The 20,304-nt window shown below is 41.5% G+C and overlaps 1 protein-coding gene and 1 pseudogene across 1 annotated transcript in view; one reads left to right on the top strand and one right to left on the bottom strand.

The window, feature by feature from the left end:
- Positions 1–20,304, top strand: part of LOC135222021 (cell division cycle protein 20 homolog) — a 225,595-nt gene that overhangs the window by 8,863 nt on the left and 196,428 nt on the right.
- Positions 2,120–20,304, bottom strand: part of LOC135222099 (cell division cycle protein 20 homolog) — a 102,024-nt pseudogene continuing 83,839 nt past the window's right edge.

The following is a 20,304-nucleotide window of genomic DNA, read 5'->3' as shown; positions in this document are numbered from 1 at the left end:
GTTCACTAAAGCCTAGCATTGACCACTACCTTAGAAACCGATGACATACGATATAGAGTAACCGAAGTTTGCATTATTTTCAATTATTTGGGGATGTTTAATACAATGTCATCCACTACCCACTGCTCCGCTCCAAATCTCTGCCACACCACCTAATGACTCGCCAGGCATCCCTCCACTGGTGTGACTGAGTGGGAAGAGGCTCCCAGTCTGTCGTCTCGTACCCCTTCCCCTTCCCCTATTTCTCCTTCCTCTATTAGATTGATTGTGAAAGGCCGCAGAGGTCATCCTTCTTCTATCAATAGCTGCCTCCAATAGTATGTCCTTTGGTGACAGAAATTGTGACTAGAATATTCCCAGTGCAAAGGGACAATAAAGTCTAGTACATCTACAGTACAGGTTAACATGGCTAGTGCTGCATCTCTTCTCATCAACAGGATGTTAGCCCAAATGTTGGCACTAGTTTGTTAAGTATGAAATAGATATAGACCCAGACTAGTGGACCAAAGATCTAACCAAGAAGGGGAAATAGAAGCCATTGACTCCAACACAGCAACTTTTTGACAAGTAAGTGAAGAACAATCCATTTTCACCTGGTCCAAGGTTAACCCAGGTTTTAAACGCACAACATCTGGATTGATATGCCTCCCCAACAAAGGAATAACAGGTGTCGTATAATATTTCCTGTCTCAATAAAGGGGGAGGGAGAAACTAGATCGATCTACTTGATCATAAAGGTATCCCTCCCTGAAATCATCAGTGCATTTAGATGATGTAGCACAGACTCCGCATGACTGGAACATGGCAATAAATGAATTGATGAATCAAATCAATAACCTTTGCATAAGAGGCAAGAAACTGCCGATTCTCTGCTTCTTCCCCTTCCACACATTCTCTTCCACCAACAAAGAAGGTATATGAAGGCCGTCCGCTCCTCTGGCCGCGGTACCTGTGTTACACAACTGCCGATCAGGGCTAGCTCTTGAAAATTGCCAGGTGAACATGGCCGTTGGTCTCTTTCAATGCTCCTTGAACGAGACCAAGAACGCAACCTATCCCTCCAGGCTGATGGCTCTAATGAAGCATTACGTGCATCGTAAAAAAAATTTCCACAGCCGTCAACTGTGGCCGTTGGGGATCTAGACCTTGATCGTCTGGCCCAGGGGCAAACCACAGTTTTACTATTGCCTGGCTTATTAGAAGTGCACACCCTCGTTCAAAGGAGAATCCTCCAAAGCTGTATCACACGTTTTCATAACTGGAGCACTGTTGTCCTTTCTCCTCATCTTTAACAGTCGTACAGGAGAAACTGGGACCTGCTTACCGGTCTTCATAGACTAATGAACTCCCACTGTAGACTAGAGGAATCTCCAAAATCCTTTTCTGTCACTCTTACAGCTGGACTCAAAGCTTCCACCTCAACATCTGTCAATTTCTTCGGCTGTGATGACGCATTAGAATGAAGGCAGTCATTCCTCTTTGCAGAGCTAACAACTAGTACTTGAGCTTTCCTTTTTACAGGGATGTGATATCCCCGGCTCAAAGACGAGGAAGAAATTATTCTGTTCCTCTTGGCATAAGGATCAGTCATGAAGCCCCTTATTCTCCAATGTTTGACTGGAACACACACTAGTCACCAAAACCTGCAATGACACCAAACACGAGGAGTAAGAAGACAACGACTCGCATCTTTTCTTCTCACATGTCTTCGCAATTTTCTCTTCTAACACTTAAAATTTCTCCATAAATGGGTGAGCCAGCGAATTAGAAAGCACAGTTGTATTCGCCGACACCAAAGACCTGAGGATGGAAGGAGTAGTCGTGATGTCATTGTTCTTGATGGAAAACGCGAGGTTCTTGCTGGTACCCCTTCAGGCACAGCAAAATGAGACACAAAATGCTGTGGTGTTGTACCATATGCATTGCTACATAAAGTGGAGACTAGGGGGAGAATGGACACCCATGGAGGGAAGCATGACACCATGTAGTGAGCCAACAGACCATCCAATGTTGGTACCCCTGATAGGCCTAGAGTTGCCCACATACCCTCCATCCTCTGAGCATCTGTAGCTGAAACAAGACAAAGATGGAGATGCTCCCCTCCTGATGCATCCACAAACTAATCATTGGATGAACCCAACAAAGTATGGGAAGCATCTGGTATAGATGGAGAAACACATGGATCAGCATCACAATGAGGCAGATCTAAAGATGATGGCGATTCACCATCCAAAAGTGGCGTTGTCTCACTCTCCCTGTACTGGCCCCTCTTATAAAACCTTTTCCAATGTTCCACAGACCAAAAATAGCAGACGGAACAACAATTAGTAATTGTACATACATTTTTCATCCGCACCTATTATACGCTGGGTGTGTATCTGTTAAGAATCTTGAACAAGGGAACCCACTAATACCTGGGAATTTCCTGTTTCTTATGAGATCCCGAAGAAACCTTTGCCGGGGAATTGAAAGGATCCATAATATCCCTTAGCTCATACAATCCAACAGAAGCCACACACTGATGCACAGAAAGAAATGGGGGGGAGGGAAGCAAGCACACTAACTGGCTTTAAGAAGGACAAGAGAGTAAATCACATCCTTTCCTAAAAGTGGTAAGAAAGTAACTAGTGTGGTCATGGGATGCCGAAAGGATTGTGGGAGCTCCCACATAGCTTGTGATCGAGCAGAGATACCAATAGCTCCTTGTGTACACAATTTTTGTTGACTTTACCAGTTGTCCAGCTGGCACTAGAAGATTTATCCTAATGTTAAGACTGAACGTTTGTTTTGTATATGAAAAATTCAATTTTAATTGTAAATTACAAGTTAGTTTAGGTTAGGAATTCTGTAGGATACCTAGAAAAATATTGAAGTGCAGGTTGTACCTCAGAATCTTTGTTACTTAACAAAGAAAGCCTGAACCCCAGTGCATGTGTCAAGTTGATGTGCTATTGTATTTGCTGTTATTTTTCATCTTCTTAATACATTAGATCTGCATAATTGCTACTAGTTACTTCATTCATTCACTCTAATTATGGACAGTAATGAGATGGGAAAAATAAAAGTTAATTTTGGCAAGCTCAAGGCATTTGACACCTAAAGCTGTGCCATAAAATACAACAAAGAAAATGCATTTTAAACCATTGCTAATGGGAGGAAGAACACAACACAGGAATGCATCAAAGAACAAGTATAATCAGGATCATAAAATTCCCACTCAATGTTCAACATATGTTACAAGTATTATTTTAAAATAAAAACTTTACTCTCACTTTTCCTTTACTGTTTGTGATGAAAACCTGTTATGAGATGTGGGAGTAGTAAAGGTAAGCTCAACAAAGGCTTTTATTACAAATCCTAAGACAGTCTTTAAGACCTCGTATATTTTATCGTGAGAAACACATTACAAGAAAGGTAAAATTACCTTAAGCTGCTTAATTTGCTCAAACTTTTCAACATATAGGATTTCCTTTTGTAAGGTTAAATTTGTTTTGAGGCATTCTCTTCCTTCCCTTTTGTTGTGGAATACTTTACATAAAATTTAGGCCAAAGGCCAAGCGCGGGAACCTATGAGGTAATTCGGAACAATGATAAATTCACAGTAAGAGAGGTTTTCGGGTAACAAGCAGAAAAACTGACAGTTACACTAAGAAACAACTGTTAAGAGAGAGTGGACAGTAAGGTGGAAGGGAGAATATGAACAGAGGTACAGCAAAAGGAATGAGGAGGTTCCAGCTAGGGATTGAAGGGACACTGCAAAGAACCTTAAGTAATGCCTGCAGCGCATTGCACGAGGTGCACCGATTTCCATTTTTTCATGTGCACTTTCTGCCTGACTATCTGGTCCAGGTCTTCATCAAATGTCCTTTTCTGATGATTTTCAGGGAACCTTACTTCTCTTTGTCCTACTAGCACATCATTACTTTTCCGACAAACTGTCCCAGTACACTTTAAATCCTTTATACAACCTAAATATCTGTCTTTTAGATGCCTATTTATTTCCCTGTTTCTGGACACCCTTTTCGGCAGTTTGCTAAAACCTCCCGTTCAGCTTTTATGTCTATAAATTCCTCTACCATACAATAATCCTCTCAAGACTGAAGACTTTAGACAACTGTCATAAGTTGAAAATTTTTGGCTAACTTCAATTTAAATAATTTTATTTTTCATTCATTAATATATATAATTTTTCAAAAGTCAAAATGGCATTTTCATGCAAAAACCCACATTGCTTTCTGAAGGTGATCAAGGACAAGCATTACAAAGCCTAAGAATTTGATTTGCCACAAATCATTAAGTCTCTAAGTATTTTTTCATGAAAATTTCTATTTATCTTCCTATATTTACTCAATATGCTGTTGTAATGAACATGTGAACATGTAAATCTTATTAATTTGGATAGCTCACTTAACTGAATTTATATAGGTTAGATTTATATGAAATTACCCAAAAAGGGCAAAAGAGGGCTGTTAAAAACCCATCTTTTGTCTCTTCCCATGAAGAGTAACCCTGACACTGAAAACTTAAATGATGATGATTTCATTTGTATAATTGATCATAGAAAGCCTGTATTGGGTACATGCATTCAAACATTAATGAAATTAAAAACCAGCCAAGAACTCTCAAGATCCAATCACAAGCATCTCAAACAAATCCACTTTATGCTGTACATATTTTTGTATTTCTTTTATGCCATGCATAAAAGAATCCTTCTAATACTATGAAGAAAAAAAAAAAGTTTGCATGTAAGATCAACTTTACCTGAGAATTAGTAAGGACTTCTTTCAAACAAAGACCAGTTGTGCAATTCCACAGCCTTATGGTACGATCAGCTGTTCCTCCACCAGTTGCTAAAATGTTGTTCTGCCAAGGACACCAACTTACAGCCTGAAATACAAGGAAATTACCAGGGGGGAAAAACACTGCGTGTACTGTTACCCATTTTCATGAAAATAAATATTTTCTAATTAAATAGCTCAACATATTACACAAAACTTAAGTACAGCACTGAAAAAAGAAAGTGAAATACACTACAAAAGCACGTAAAATATCTTTATTAAAAGACATTATATTTTTGGTATTATTAATCATAAAGATGTATATTGAGGCTCAATATCATCAATGTAAACCAAGAAAAATCATTAAATACTCATGAATTTTTTCCAATACACTTCTCCCTTCAAAACACTTGCCCCATATTAGAACTATTAACTCTACAACCAAGAATTCAATTTGTCATAACTACCATTCCTTTTTACTCTGAGATCTATAAATTTAACACTTATCAATGTTGACTCGACAACAAAGAAAAACTAGTTGAAAATGTAAGACAGGTCTTCCTCATTCAGCTACAAGCACCATTTTTTTTAAAATCGGAATATATAGATTCCAGCAATTGGTCTATGATGTCTCCAAACAGAAAGAAATGGGCCAGGAGTCTAAAGAGAACAATTTTAAATGACAAATTATTAAAATAACTAGTATTTTTTCATAACTAACACACCTCTGGTCTTAACATCAGGATAAATCTTCTAGCACCAGTTGTAACCGGTGAAAAATTCAATAGAATTGTATATGCAAAGAACTGGTGGCATCTGCCCTCTGTCACGAGTTAGGTGGAAACAGCCACCGACCCAAGCTGGGCCTCGTGGCATCTGTTATTCTTCCTTCCCAGGTTAAACTGGCAGAGGGGTGGTTAGAGTTGGGCCTTATATGTTAAGACCACTGGTTTGTTATTTATGAAAATTACAAATTATCTTTAAAATTTGTCAGTTGTTCATACACGGAACAAACCCGGGGTCTTTACGTTAGGATCGACTTACTCTTCTTGGTGGGAGTTTACAACACCAGGTCATTCTTCTTGTAATAAGAGTTTCTTAGAAACAAGGACCTACACCTCTGACCCTTAGATATGTGTATAGCTTAGTTTTGGACTTTCTGAGTTCCAGTACAATCCCTAAGTTCATTGCATACAAAGAAGATGAAGAGCTATGTTAAAATAACAAACCAATGTAGTCATTTATATGGGTTTGTTATCATCCCTCACTTTCCTTGCTGAAGAGAGGAATGTTTTGCTACTCCAGCTCACGATGGAACAGTCTTCATACTGACCTTAAGTCAAAACAGAAAAGAGACCAGTCATTGTTCATTTTACTCTCATAGCCATCACCTGGGTCAAAAGTCTATCTGAAGCCTGTCACAATGGTTCATAGGGGGCTCAGTAAGGCTACTCAGTGCAAGAGTCAAATCCCAACAGGGAGACTTGAACCTTCTAGGGGAACAGGACTGCTTAAAGCTTAATCAGCTTAGATATCTCCCAAGATGTAGTTATATCCGTGTCCTTCATACGTAGTACTAAAACCAAAGCAGCCTTGTAGCCATTTATAGCCAAAACAAAAAGTAATTTTTCTGCTCTGAGCAAACTAGGAAATCGGCTACCTGTTGAGTTGAATAAGGTTCTGAGAGGAGAGGAACCCTGTCTGCGACACCAATCACAATAAACGGACTACTTCCTCCCTTGTACATGGACATGAGGACCGAGAGATAACCTGTCATCTGAGACGCTGTTCTACAAGCAAAAGCCTCTCGCCCACAGGAGATACTTGATAGTCTTCATCCCTGAATAGATAGGGACTATCGACTGATGATACCTCTCCTCATGAGGTTGACAAAGCAGATTGTGCCCAGTAGGTCCTCTCTCAGAACCTCTGAATGTTGAGACAGCAGATTCGGAAAACCATTCTGCTTGGGGCCATGGAGCTATCCTAGTCAGTCATACTGCGATCTGTTCGGGACATGACGAATCAGACAAAACGGAAGGATACCATAGACATCCAGGTTGTCCCATGATGTTTGAAGGCATCCTAACTCCATTGCGAACAAGAGTGAATATACTTGTAAAACACTTGAGGAGATTGTCAATCCGAAACACACAACTCTGAATAGAAATACCTTGTCTGCAACACTGAATCAGAGAAATTTCCTGGAAGAATGATGGCTTTAATCTGGAAGTAAGCATCCTTCAAGTCTATTGTCAGCATAAAACCTTGTCCCTGACCGCAGCTAGAACTATCCTTGGGGTATTCAGTTTTAATTTAGTCTTCCTGATGAAAAGATTCATAGTTTAGCCATCCTCCAATTGCCACTGGCCTTGGGGACAAGGAAATACAGCTGTAAAATCCACTTGATGGAGTTACTACTTGCTCTACAGCTCCCTTCTCCATCATTTTCCTCACATCCTCTTGCAGAATAAGGAAATTCTGAGACAGGAGGAGTGTAAGAAAGGTGTGGTGACGGTTGATCTGCAAGAGGTGGAAAGAAGTCAAATGGAATCAGATAGCCCACTCTCAGAACATCCACTACCCACTGGTGTGACTGAGTAGAGAGAGGTGCCTAGCCTATCATCTTGCACCCCTTCCTCTGCTCCCTTCCTCTAATAGCTCAATTGTAAAAGGGCTGCTGTGACAATTTCTTCATTGGAGAATAAGGTCTCGTCATCTTATGGGGAAGGATTAGTTTTCATATTCTCTTCTGGGATATTGTTGACCCTGTCTTATTTCCACAGGGCAATGTCCTGTCGACTTGTTCACTGCTTACTGAATCAGTCTATCATTGGTATCCATCCTTCTTGAATCAATTGCTTTTTCTATTATGTCCTTTGGCAACAGAAATTGTGACTCTAGGATATCACCATTTTGAAGAGCTAACAGAAAATCCACATCTACAGAACGACTTAACTTGGCTAATGCTGCATCTCTTCTCATTAACAGTATATTAGCCCAAACATTGCCACTTAATTTTGTAAAATATGAAATCGCTTTGGAACCAGACTGAAGCAACCTGATAAAGGCTGTTTCATCCACTAATTTCCAAGTTGAATCTGAAGAGGTAATCTTAGCTACCACAACTGACTCATGGTGCTGTTTGGAAAATAGAAGAAGCCATTGATGCCAATGTAGCAGCTTCTTGACAAGTGAGTGAGTGGCAGTCCATTTTAACCTGGTCTAACATCAACCGAGGTCTTAATCATAATCACACAACATCTGGATTGATATGCCTTCCTACCACAGGAACAACAGGTGTCTTATAACATTTCCTATGTCCCAGCAAAAGGGGTGGGATACAGAGGGGAGGGAAGAAAAGTTGAACGATCTATTCGATCGCAAAGAATCAGCCTTCCATGAAACCTGTGCATTCACACTCTGTAATGCATCTTTCTTTGGTCCTAAAAGCGCTTCAATTCCAGTTGAAGCTGTGGTGGAAGAAGTTTCAGACCACCTTGAAAGGTTATTGAAATGACAAATCAAGTCAGTAACCTACAAATAAGATGCAGGAAACTCCTGATTTGCTACTTCCTCTGCTTCCAAAACATTCTGTTTGGCTGCCGAGGAAGGGATATCACTCCTACCATCAAACAAATGTGTGTGGGATTCATGGTCACTTAATTAACCCTATGGCGGCAGCACCTGTGTTATCCACCAGTTGAACATGATTATCGATACTTTCATTAATCCTTGATCGAGAACAAGAAAACCATTTACTCCTCCAGGGTGACGGTTCCTGTAAATCTGTGTGTCAGTCATAAACATTTCCACGGTTGTCAACCGCAGCCATCAGGGGTCTTGACCTCAAACTTCCGGCCCTGGGGTGAAACACAACTTCACTATTGTTCAGTCTATTAGAGAATGAATTCCCTCATTTAATGGAGAAACTTCCATTGCTGTATTGTTTGATCTTTTAATTACAGCATTGTCATTCTTCATCTCTTGAATGGCATTACAGAGACTGGGACCTGATTATCATCTATTGTAGACTGATGAGTCCTGACTGCCAATGTTTCAACACGCTCACAGCAGCTTCCACCCCAACATCCATCAATTTCTTCAACCGTGAAGACACATTAGAATGACAGCCATCATTCTTTGTTTCGGCACTCAACTATTTATTGAGCTTTATTTTTAAACAGTGATGTGATAGTCCTGGCTAGAAGAAGAAGAAATTATTCTTCCCCTCTTGCATAAGGATCAGCCACTGTCAAATTAACGTAATTTATTGTTTATTTTCTTAAATCAGCCTTGTACCTTAGTTTTAAGTGTTCTCTTATATTCAGTCCAGCAGCTGTGTTTTTTTTTACGTTAACGTAACGTTAAGTGGTTTTGCTCAGTGATTCCTCCTCTTGTTGTGAATTACCTAATTATCGTGTTAAGGATCGTTTTTATTTTTGTTTTCGAGTTGGAATGAACTGTAGTGTGGTGAGTGGAGGCCGGTCTAAGATAGTTCGGGCCTGACTAAGCTTTTGGACACACACTTTTCTCAGCAGCCTTCTGGAGATTAATCTTAAGCCCTTTTAGAGAGATTACTGCGACGGACCTTCCCTCGGAAGTGCTTTTGCGTAGATGTGCTGAGCCATCTACGGCATATGTGCATTTTTTGGTTTTTTTGGAGTTAGATCACAGCTGTGATTTCGCAGGTGTTTAGTCACTTGCGATGCTCCTGTACTCCTGTTTCCCGTCTGAGGATTTGGCGAAAGACGTGGGTCGTCGCTGTCCCGCCACGTAAGAGGCGTTACGCCAACCACGGCCCTGTGTTGTCCATCTCCAGCTGCTGGTCCAGGAGAGCGGAGGGCTCGTGAGGAGGCACGTAGGAGGCAATTGCCAGGTAAGAGGTGATTATCCTGTGTTGTCTCTCAGGATTGAATCGACCCGTCTACCTGGTCAATTTGCGAGCCCCCCCCTATAGCTGCTGGGGTTTAGGTTGAGCGACCTCTAGGAACTCCTGTGCACATCTCTGTAACGTAGGACTTATGCAATATTTAAGGGTTAATTATAGCTATTTATATTTATATATATATTGTTGAGTTAGGGGTATTTGGTATTTATTGCCCTCAGAATGTCTATTTGAATTAGTTTTAATTTTTAGTACCAACTCGTTAGGTAGGAGGTTTAAGGTTTTCCTGTCTTTTTTTTATTTTCTCTAGTCTTCCTTCATTCTTATAGTTATAGGTTAGTGGTTTTTCATTATTGGGCCCGTATTATTATTATCTGAGCCTTTGGTTGGCATATTATGTCCTTTCCTTGCTTTGTTAGGGTCAGCTTTTAAGTATTAAGTATCCTTGTGAGCCCGTTATTGGTTATTGCTATTGTGCATATTTATTAAGATTAATCACAAGGCTGATTTAGTGTTAAGTGTACTCTATAATTAAATATTGTTTAATTTTATTCTGGTGTTTGTGTCCACATTCCTCTTTACCTTTGTGTACTTTCTTACCGCCTATGATCCCTGTGATTATTCAAGTATAAAGAACCAGCATTACGGCAAAGGGGTCGTAACAGACACGAACGTCCCTTACCCTCCACGTTTAAACTGAAGCACGTACTGCCGTCATTGAAGCTTGTGATGACAGCGAACCTGAAGAGGAAAAAGAAATAGAAGACTTGAGTCTTATAAATTTTCTCTTCTACGCTTGCAATTTCTCCATAAAAGTGCGTGCCACCGAATCCAAAAACATGGTTGCATTCGCCGACACTGAAGATGCGAGGGTGACAGGAAGCTGAGACCTCATGATGGTCACCATGTGGATTGTGACGTTACTGAGGGTCAGGCTGTTACGTCATCGCACTTGATGGGAAATGTGGGGTTGATGCTGGACCTTACGGGAACTGCAAAATGCTGTGGTGTTGGTATGATAAGTGTCGCTACAGATGTCGTGGCATTTCACCCCCAATAAATTGGAGACCAGGGAGAGAAGCAACACCCATCGATGGAGGCCGTGGAGGGAAGCACGACTCTATGTATTAATAATTATTCTAATAGGGCTTAGTTTTTCCAGACCTCTGAGTCTTAAGTGGCCTCTTCTCGGGCTGGTTCTCAGGATTAATCCTGAGAAGAAGGAAAAGAGGGAACAAAAAAATTAAATAATATTAATAAAAAATTTTAAACATTAGACTTTATTTAAGAAACCTGTCTTATTTTAAAAATTTATGATGTTGTTAATTGACTCTGTAGCGAGTCAACAAGCCATCAAAGGTTGGTACCCCTGATAGGCCTAACACCACCCACATCCCTCCATTCTGTGCACTTCCTTAGCTGAAACATACGGCATAGATGGTGATGCTTCCCCATCCTCCCAGGGAAGGAAGGAGCACAATTCGTACAAAAAACCTCCCAAAACCCCCAACCCCTCTTGATGCATCTAAAAACAAATCATTGGATGAACCCCCGACAGGGTATGGGAAGCAATTAGCAAAGGCAGAGAAACACATGGATCAGCATCACGACTAGGCAAAAACAAAAGAAGATTAAAGCAGTTCTACATCCAAAGATGGCTTTATCTCTTTTCTCCTGTAGTACTTACCCTCTAATAAAACTTTCCATTGTCCCACCGACAAAAAACGACTACAGAACAAGGATTAGTAATTGTACATACATTTTATCTGCACCTACTACACATTAGGTGTAAATCCACGGGCATCGATGTTAAAAACCTCGAACAAAGGAAGCCCACTAATATTCTAGCATTTCCTCTGTTTACTGCAAGATCCCAAAGAATCTTGGACGGGGAGGTAAAAAGATCCACGATATCCAGATCCTATACAAACCCACAGGATCACACACACTGAAGCAATGAAAGAAAAGAAAAAGCGGGCATACAAAACAAGAATTAGTAATTGTACATACATTATATCTGCACCTACTACACATTAGGTGTAAATCCATAGGCACCCATGTTAAAAACCTCGAACAAGGAAACCCACTAATATTCCGGCATTTCCTGTTTATTGCAAGATCCCAAAGAAACCTTGGACGGGGAGGTAAAATGATCCATGATATCCAGACATCTATACAAACCCACAGGAATCACACACTGAAACAATGAAAAAGAAAAGAAAAGTGGGCTTCCAAATTACAGAGCAAAACGTGTCCCCTCTTATAGGTGGTGAGAAAGTAACTGATGTGATCACAAGATGGCAAAGGCATTGTAAGAGATCTCACAGAGCTCAGATCAAGCATAACGCCAATAGTTCCTTGTGTACAAAGTTTTTTTATTGATTTTACCGAGTTTTCCAGCTGGTGCTAGAATTTATCCTAATGTTAAGACTGAAGGTTGGTTTTGTACATGAACAAAGTTAGCTTAGCATGATTAGGTTCATATTTTGTGTTTAAACTCTAGAAATAAGCAATTACCGATATTTCGGCGTATAAGTCGACCAGGAAGATAATCGACCCCCCAATTGAGTAAATTTTTATGATTTTAACTAATATCGGGTATATTAAGTCGACCTATAAAATGTGAGGCCAACCGTACGCTCAAAATAAGCAGCAGTGTAAAACGTACCATATAAAATAACCTGAAGTTTTATTACGGTACATATGTTGCTCTACTTACCTTAAGAAATACAGTAATATACTCGCTATATTAACAAATCTGTGTAATATATAAAAGATGAATACCGGAAAATATGATTAGAAATGACGAAACGAAAGATACGTACTCGAGTGTATGTAACAAACAAAGCGCTAACTAACGCTGCATAACAGCCTACGTATATATGTATGTACAAACTGCCACTCAAGTTAATGTTTTGATTGGGTTGTTAAAACGATGTGCCGGTATTTTATTATTATGTTGAATATTCCTTGACCATTGGTTCTTCTATGGCATAAACAGGCTCATTTGAGGGAAAACGACCTGCAGTTGATTCACAGATTCAAACTGGGATCCTTATGATAAAACCGTGAATGATAATTTGTCTGATGAATTGTTTAATTCAAGTGACGATGACTCAAGTATTTTGAAGGATTTTAAATGCATATTTACTATTAGATACAATTTTTTTTTTTTATTTAAGTGATAAATAAAGATTTTCATACCATAAATGCTTTTGAACAATACCCCGGTAAATACAAAACTGTCAAGAGTGAACGCATCCTTCTCAATTACTATACTACAAATAGCTACGCAATGTTTACACTTGATGTGCGATTGGGGTTTCTTCAAGTTACTTTGATTTGTTTCATTTTATTTAAGGTAATGGATGTTCTAATGTATTATTATTGTCGTATTACAGTGTGAAATGTTTTTAATACTGGTATTTACATACATAGTTACCTCAAACAAGGCTGTCATTGTTATTAGCCACCTGTAAAGCCTGGATTCCTGTACCGATATGCCAAAATAAATAAAGATTCACTTTTTGTTACCGTTAGAGAAGTCGACCCCCTAATTTTGGAATGATTTTTTTTGGGGCTAAAGGGTCGACTTATACGCCGAAATATACGGTATTAGCATTTTTAGAGACCGTGCCAAACTTGCGTGAGGGGTTCTGGAACCTAACCTTGCGTTAAGTTCAGGGTATGACTTTACTTCCATCATTTAAATCAGTATTGCAAATGGTAGCTACCATTAAAGAAACTAGATTTTTTTTTTATTACAGAAAAGTTCACATTAGAAAATTTTTTTAAAATCCTTAGAGACAAGCAGTCTCTTAACTTGCTGAAAACTAAGATATATTTTTTTTTTTGAGAACAAAAGGAAGGTGACAAAAGATGCCCCTAAAATGATCCATAAAGGAAGATTACTGGACAAATTCAGCAAATTCTTTCATCTGACATTAATGTAGTTCACAGAATACCTTTGTCACACTACTGTAATGAAAGTAACAAAACTTACCCTAATAGCTGCTTGATGGTGAGAAAATGTATGGAGAGGACTTGTGTCATATTCTCCCAAATATTTACTTGATTGTCATTACCACCAGATGCCAGAAGACGTCCGTCAGGAGACCACTTTAAGCCACAAACTTCCTGTGATCACAAAAAGAATTCATATCTGAACTATACAGTTGCCTAGTGATATAGGCCACATATTTTACAATTTCAGTAACCAGCCTTATCCAAGGCTAGATCTACCATGGTTGTCCTTTACATTATAAGAAGCTACACTATCTCTAAAATATAATTCTGACTGGAAAGCATCAAGGTGTGGTACTGGACTTTAGAGATCACTGTTTGTTTAATTTACTTTAAATACAAAATCATTAACTCTGACTCATTTCCTGCCTTGGAATTTACAAACAAATTTATAAGAAACTATAGTAGCAGTTTTCTGATGTGGAAATTGTAAAATTAATTCTTAAGTTTCTAATTTGATGATGAAATATCCATATTCAATGCCTTTAGGCTGAGATTTTATTTTTAAAAAAATGACCTTGAGACTTACTGTTATATTAGAAAAAATGCCTATGTATTAAGCTTTGCTTTTTCTTTGTGGTTATTTTTTTTTTGTCATTACTGTCAGACTGAGTTGGCCTCGTCTTAATGTGCATTTGTATATATATAAAAAATTTGAAAAAATAAACAAAGGCCTTTCAACATATGATGATGAATATGAACAACAATGCTCAGAAAACAATGCAGCTCCAAAACGATACCAAGCACGGGCAGGTTGACACAACAACTTCCATTTCACATGTAACATAACATACATCAAAATAAAATGGATAGCTATATTTTCAATAAAAAAATACTAAGAATAAAAGCAAGCTGGAATCATGAGTAAAAACCATCCCTGACCAATTTCATCAACAATAACTACAGCTTAAGGTTGTGAAAATACACAAGATGTCAGAAAATGATATTGTTATTTTACAATAAAGTTTTGTACATACTTACCTGGCAGATATATACTTAGCTTACGTCTCTGACGTCACACAGAATTCAAAACTCGCGGCAAACGCGACAGGTAGGTCAGGTGATCTACCCTACCTGCCGCTGGTGGCGGGTGTATGAACCAATCCCCCTTTCTAGTCATATTTCTCTTCCACCTGTCTCCTGAGGGAGGCTGGGAGGGCCATCAATCGTATATATCTGCCAGGTAAGTATGTACAAAACTTTATTGTAAAATAACAATATCATTTTTGTACATGAACTTTCCTGTCAGATATATACTTAGCTGATTGACACCCTTGGTGGAGGGAAAGAGACAGAGCTAACAAGGAAAAAAGGGGAAACAACATCTGTTGTAGGATACTAACAAACCTTGGTTTCTTACCTGATAAGGCTGAAGACTTCATAGGTACTGTCTATTAGTCTGCATAGCCTGAAGAGCTACAGCGAGGGCGTGACCTACAGCTGAAAAGACTCTTTGGGTACTGAAGGGATTTGAATATCCGCTTACTCAGTAGAATCCAAGTCGGATCATGTCAACGGGGATTCGCCTCTTAAATGACAGAGCCTGACCACTACCAATGCAGGGAGCTCTAACACAAACCAGATCACCAACCATTCTAATGTTAGTCCTACAAATAGAAAGAGATGCCTACCCACATCCTCTTTCAAAACAACCATAAAAAACACAACCTACGGGAAACAACAAGGGAAAAATTTACAAAGGATGTGCTTCAGCTCCCTGCCCCAGCACCGAATCCGCCGATACGTACGGGCCTAACGTGAAGCACTTTTCATAAGTATCTTGACGTCTCTAAGGTAGTGGTTCGCGATACTGAATTGCATCTCCAGAATGTTGCTTTTCATCAGATTCTGGAGTGACATATTCTTGTTGAAAGTCAAGGACGTAGCAATGGCTCTTACCTCGTGAGCCTTGACTTTCAAAAGCTTGAACTGATCCTCACCGCAAGCCATATGTGCTTCCTTCACTAGACTTCTAATAAAGAAGGACAAAGCATTTTTAGACAATGGTCTACTGGGATCCTTTACAGAGCACCATAGTCTGTCCTTAATGCCCTTGAGAGTCTTCTTCCGCTGGAGGTAGTATCTTACTCCTCCTTCACAGGGCAAAGAGTCCTTTCAGGCTCTTCCCCTACCAGGGGAGCTAAACCTGGAACCTCAAAACTCCTTGGCCAAGGATTTGAGGGTTCTCGTTCTTGGCCAGAAAAGAAGGAAGGAAGGAACAAATCACGGAATCTCCTTTGAAACCTACCCTTCCTTCTAGAGCATGAAGCTTTCTAACTAACTCTTGGCAGATGCTAAAGCCAAAGAAACAGAGCCTTTCTTCGTAAGATCTTTGAAAGAGGCTGACCTGGGGTGGTTTCAAAACTTCGAGGACCTCAGGAAATGGAAGAACCCACTCCAGATTCCAGCTTGGAATTTCAGTTGAGGCTTTCTTGCAAGTTCAAAAGATCTTAGCAGATCATGTAGATCTTTGTTATCAGAGATATCTAAGTTTCTGTGCCTAACCACAGCTGCTAACATGCTCCGATATCCTTTTTAATGTTCGAAACTGCAAGACCGCATTTTTCCCTGAGAAATACCAGGAAATCAGCGATTTGGGTCACAGAGGTACTGGAAGAGGAAAGCTTCTGGTTTCTGCACCAACGGCGAAAGACGTCCCACTTCGACTGGTAGACTCTAAGGTAGAGGCCTTCTCACTGAGGCAATAGCCTTAGCAGCCTTTGCTGAAAACCCCTTCGCTCTGACAAGACTTTTGATAGTCGAAAGCCAGTCAGACTGAGAGCGGGGAGGTTTTTTGTGATACCTGTCGAAGTGGGGCTGTCTGAGCAGATCTACTCTTTGTGGAAGAGCTCTTGGAAAGTCCACCACCATTCCAGTACCTCTGTGAACCAATCTTGGGCCGGCCAGAATGGAGCTACCAGCGTCATCCTTGTCGCTTCCGAGGCTGCAAACTTCCTGAGGGTTTGACCCAGAATCTTGAATGGAGGAAAGACATAGACGTCCAGACCTCTCCAGTCAAGAAGGAAAGCATCCACTGACACTGCTCCTCGCGTTCTTTGCTGTCGCAAATAGGTCGATATGAGGTCTGCCCCATAACCACAGGTCTTGGCAAACTTCTGAGTGCAGAGTCCACTCTGAAAGGGAGCACTTGATTCTTCCTGCTGAGGAGGTCGGCCCTGACATTCCTTTCTCCCTGTACGAACCTGGTGAGGAGAACGATCTTCCTTGCCTGAGACCACAACAGCAGGTCCTTTGCTGTTTCGCACAGGGAGAAGGAGTGTGTCCCCCCCTGCTTTCTTATGTAAGCCAAGGCTGGGGTGTGTTCCGAGTTGACCTGAACTATAGCATTTCGGACGTGGTCTCGAAGGCTTTTAATGCCAACCACACTGCCATCAACTCTTTGTTGTTGATGTGCCAGGACACCTGTTCCCCCTCCCAGGTGCCTGAAACTTCTCTTGACCCTAGGGTCGCACCCTAACCCGTCTCCGACGCGTCTGAAAACAAAATCTGGTTCGGGTTCGGCATGTGTAGACAGACCTTCTGCAAATTGGAGAGGGTGCTGCCACAGAAGGTCCTTCTTGATTCCTTTTATCATCTTGAAGGAGAACTCCAAATCTTGCAAGAGACGCCTCCAATTCTGGTAAAGGAAGAATTGGGAGAGGTCCGAGATGCAACCTTCCTAGAGAAACGAATTGCTCCAGCGAGGAGAGTGTCCCCCAACAGACTCATCCACTCCCTCGCTGTGCATGCATCTTTCTCTAGGAAGGTCGTTAGTTTCTCGCGGCAACAAGCAATCCTCTCTGGTGACGGATATGCCCGAAAATCCGGAGAAACCATCCAAATCCCCAGATATATCCGCTCTTGACTGGGATTAACTTTGTGACTTCTGGAAGTTGACCATAAAGTCCCAGCGAACTTGCCAAAGTAAGTGTCTTCTGTAGGTCCTCCAGACATCGTTCTTGTGAGCTTGCTTTGATCAGCCAATCGTCGAGATAGAGCAACAGCCTCACTCCCCTCCAAATGTAGCCATTGCGCTACATTCTTCATTAAACCCGTGAAAACTTGAGGGGCTGTCGAGAGGCTGAAGCACAGGCCCTGAATTGATAGATCTTCCCTCCATCATGAATCTGAGAAACTTCCGTGAAGAAGGATGGATAGGCACATGGAAGTAAGCGTCCTGAAGATCTAGGGACACCATCCAGTCCCCCTGGACGAAGAGCCGCCAACACTGAAGCGTCATCTCCATGGCGAACTTCCTCTTTTCTACGAAGACATTCAGGGCGCTTACATCCAGAAACCGGTCTCCATCCTCCTGAGCTCTTGGGAACTAGGAAACAGTCTGTTGTAAAAACCCGCAGAATGAGGATCTTTCACTAGTTCTATCGCCTCCTTCTCCAGCATAAGATCTACTGCTAGAGAAAGGGCTTGATTCATGATGGGTCCCTTGTACTTGGCTACCAACTCCCACTGAGTCCGTCGTCAATGGAGGTCTTGATATGAAGGGAATGAGGTAGCCTTTGCGGACAATCGAGAGTGACCAGTTGTCCGCCCTTTCTGGGCCAGACGTCGGCAAACTTCAGTAGTCTGGCACACCACTGATGTCTGGAGAACTTGAACACTACTTCTTCCCTCTGATGGATCTAGAGAAGGTCTTCCCTCGTTTAGCGGTCTAGATCCTCTAGAGGAAGAAAGCTCTGGCAGGAGGGACTCCTCGAAAGGGCTCCTGCCTAACGGGAGTCTCTTTCTTGGTCTTAGCCTGGAAAAGAAGAGCGAGGTTTCCTGGTAGGGGACTGGGCTAGATGTCCCCTGAGTAGCCTTAGCTGAAAGAGCACAAGAAACATCTTGAATGATCTCTTACGGAAGAGTTGAGGGAGAGAGCTGAGAATAAAGGAGAGAGGGTCTCTGAGCATGAGATACTGATTCATCAGGAACGAACAGTATACAGATCTTTTCTTAATTACTCCCGCTCCGAAAAGGGAAGCGACTTCGCTCAATCCATCTCTCACTGCCATGTCCATAAACGTTAGAACACTGTTAAGATCCTCAGGTGAAAGGGAATCCGGGGTCTGCGTCTTTTTGGCCAACACGCCCAAAGACCAGTCTAGGAAGTTAAATACTTCCAAGACTCGGAACATTCCCTTCAACAGGTGGTCAAGCTCATTCATCCCCCATGTCGTCTTAGCAGGCATGAGGGCAGAGCGTCGAGAGGAATCCACCAGTGAAGAGAAGTCCGAGTCTGCGATGAGGGAAGAACGAGGCCCAAGGGTTTTCCAGATTCATACCAGAACCCTAGGCTTTCCAGTAAGCTTAGAAGGAGGGAAAAGAGAACACCGTCTTCCCTTTCTCTTCCTTCGAAAGAAGCCACTCTCCAAAACCTCTAAGCGCCTTCTTCATAGAGATTGCAGGCTTCATCCTGACACAGGATGAAACCTTCGAATGTTTTCGAGGTCGAAAATAGCGAGAGGCGAAGGAGGGGCGACAGGAGAAAGGGCGTCTCTGAATTCCTGAAGCAACAGGTCCGTTAACCGCTTGATATGAGGAAAACAGAGGAAATCTTAGGGATTTTTTTCTTCCGAGGGATCCTGTTCTTCTTCAGCTGAAGATCCTTCACGATCCTTACGAGGATAGGCAGTCTTGTCCTCAGCAGTGCCCATCTTTGAAGAACGTCTGTAAGACGTCGACATCTAACAGGGGAAGTCATAATTTCCGTTGAAAGTCTGCTTGCAAAATCCTTCTTGTCAGGCCTAACGAACTCAGGCGAAAATCTGGCGAAGAGCGCCTACTAGGCGAAATGCGTCTATCAGGCTCATGACGCCTGTCTAAAGGAGAGTGGCTGCCATGCGAGAAGCGCCTATCAGGCTCTTGGCGCCTGCTGTGAGGAGAGCGAATCTCTGACGACGACGCCTACAAGGTGAGAGGCGTCTGACAGGCTCCCGCGCCTAACTCGAGGAGAGTGAAAATCAGGAGAAGCGCGTCTACCAGGCTCTTGGCGCCTGCTAAGCGAAGGGCGGTTGACAGGAGAAGAGCGCCTGCTAGGCGAACAGCGCCTGGTCACAGGAGAGCGGAAGCCTGAAGGTGAGCGGCTACCAGGAGAAAAAGAAAAATGCCTACCAGGCTCCTGGCGCCTGCCAAAGGGAGAGATCCTGTCTCGAGACGAGCCCGCCTGTTTTGGGGAGGATCGTCAAAGAGTAAGAATCCAATATCGAGAGGTATCGACAACAGGTGTAGTCGACACCGGCGACAGAAAAAAATAGACTGGAAAGGGGGATTGGTTCATACACCCGCCACCCAGCGGCGGGTAGGGTAGATCACCTGACATACTGTCGCGTTTGCCGCGAGTTTGAATTCTGTCGTGACGTCAGAGACGTAAGCTAAGTATATAATCTGACCAGAAGTTCATGTAAAAACAAAAAATACTGTTTTTAGTTATGTATTTCCAACTATTTTTCCAAACAACTGAAACTAATCTCAATTTTAAAATAATCCCTAACTCTATGGAGGCACTTTACAGGGAATATGACACTTCAAGAAATTGGCCTAGTTCACTACGCTCATCTAACATAAATAAAAAATAATAATAGTGAGTAGTATGCAGTTTACAACATTCTGGTTTTA

This window comes from Macrobrachium nipponense, chromosome 3, assembly GCF_015104395.2.
Source record: "Macrobrachium nipponense isolate FS-2020 chromosome 3, ASM1510439v2, whole genome shotgun sequence".
Classification (NCBI taxonomy): Eukaryota; Metazoa; Arthropoda; class Malacostraca; order Decapoda; family Palaemonidae; genus Macrobrachium; species Macrobrachium nipponense.
Note: the sequence above shows the minus strand (reverse complement) of the source record. Positions and strands in the feature narration are given on the sequence as shown.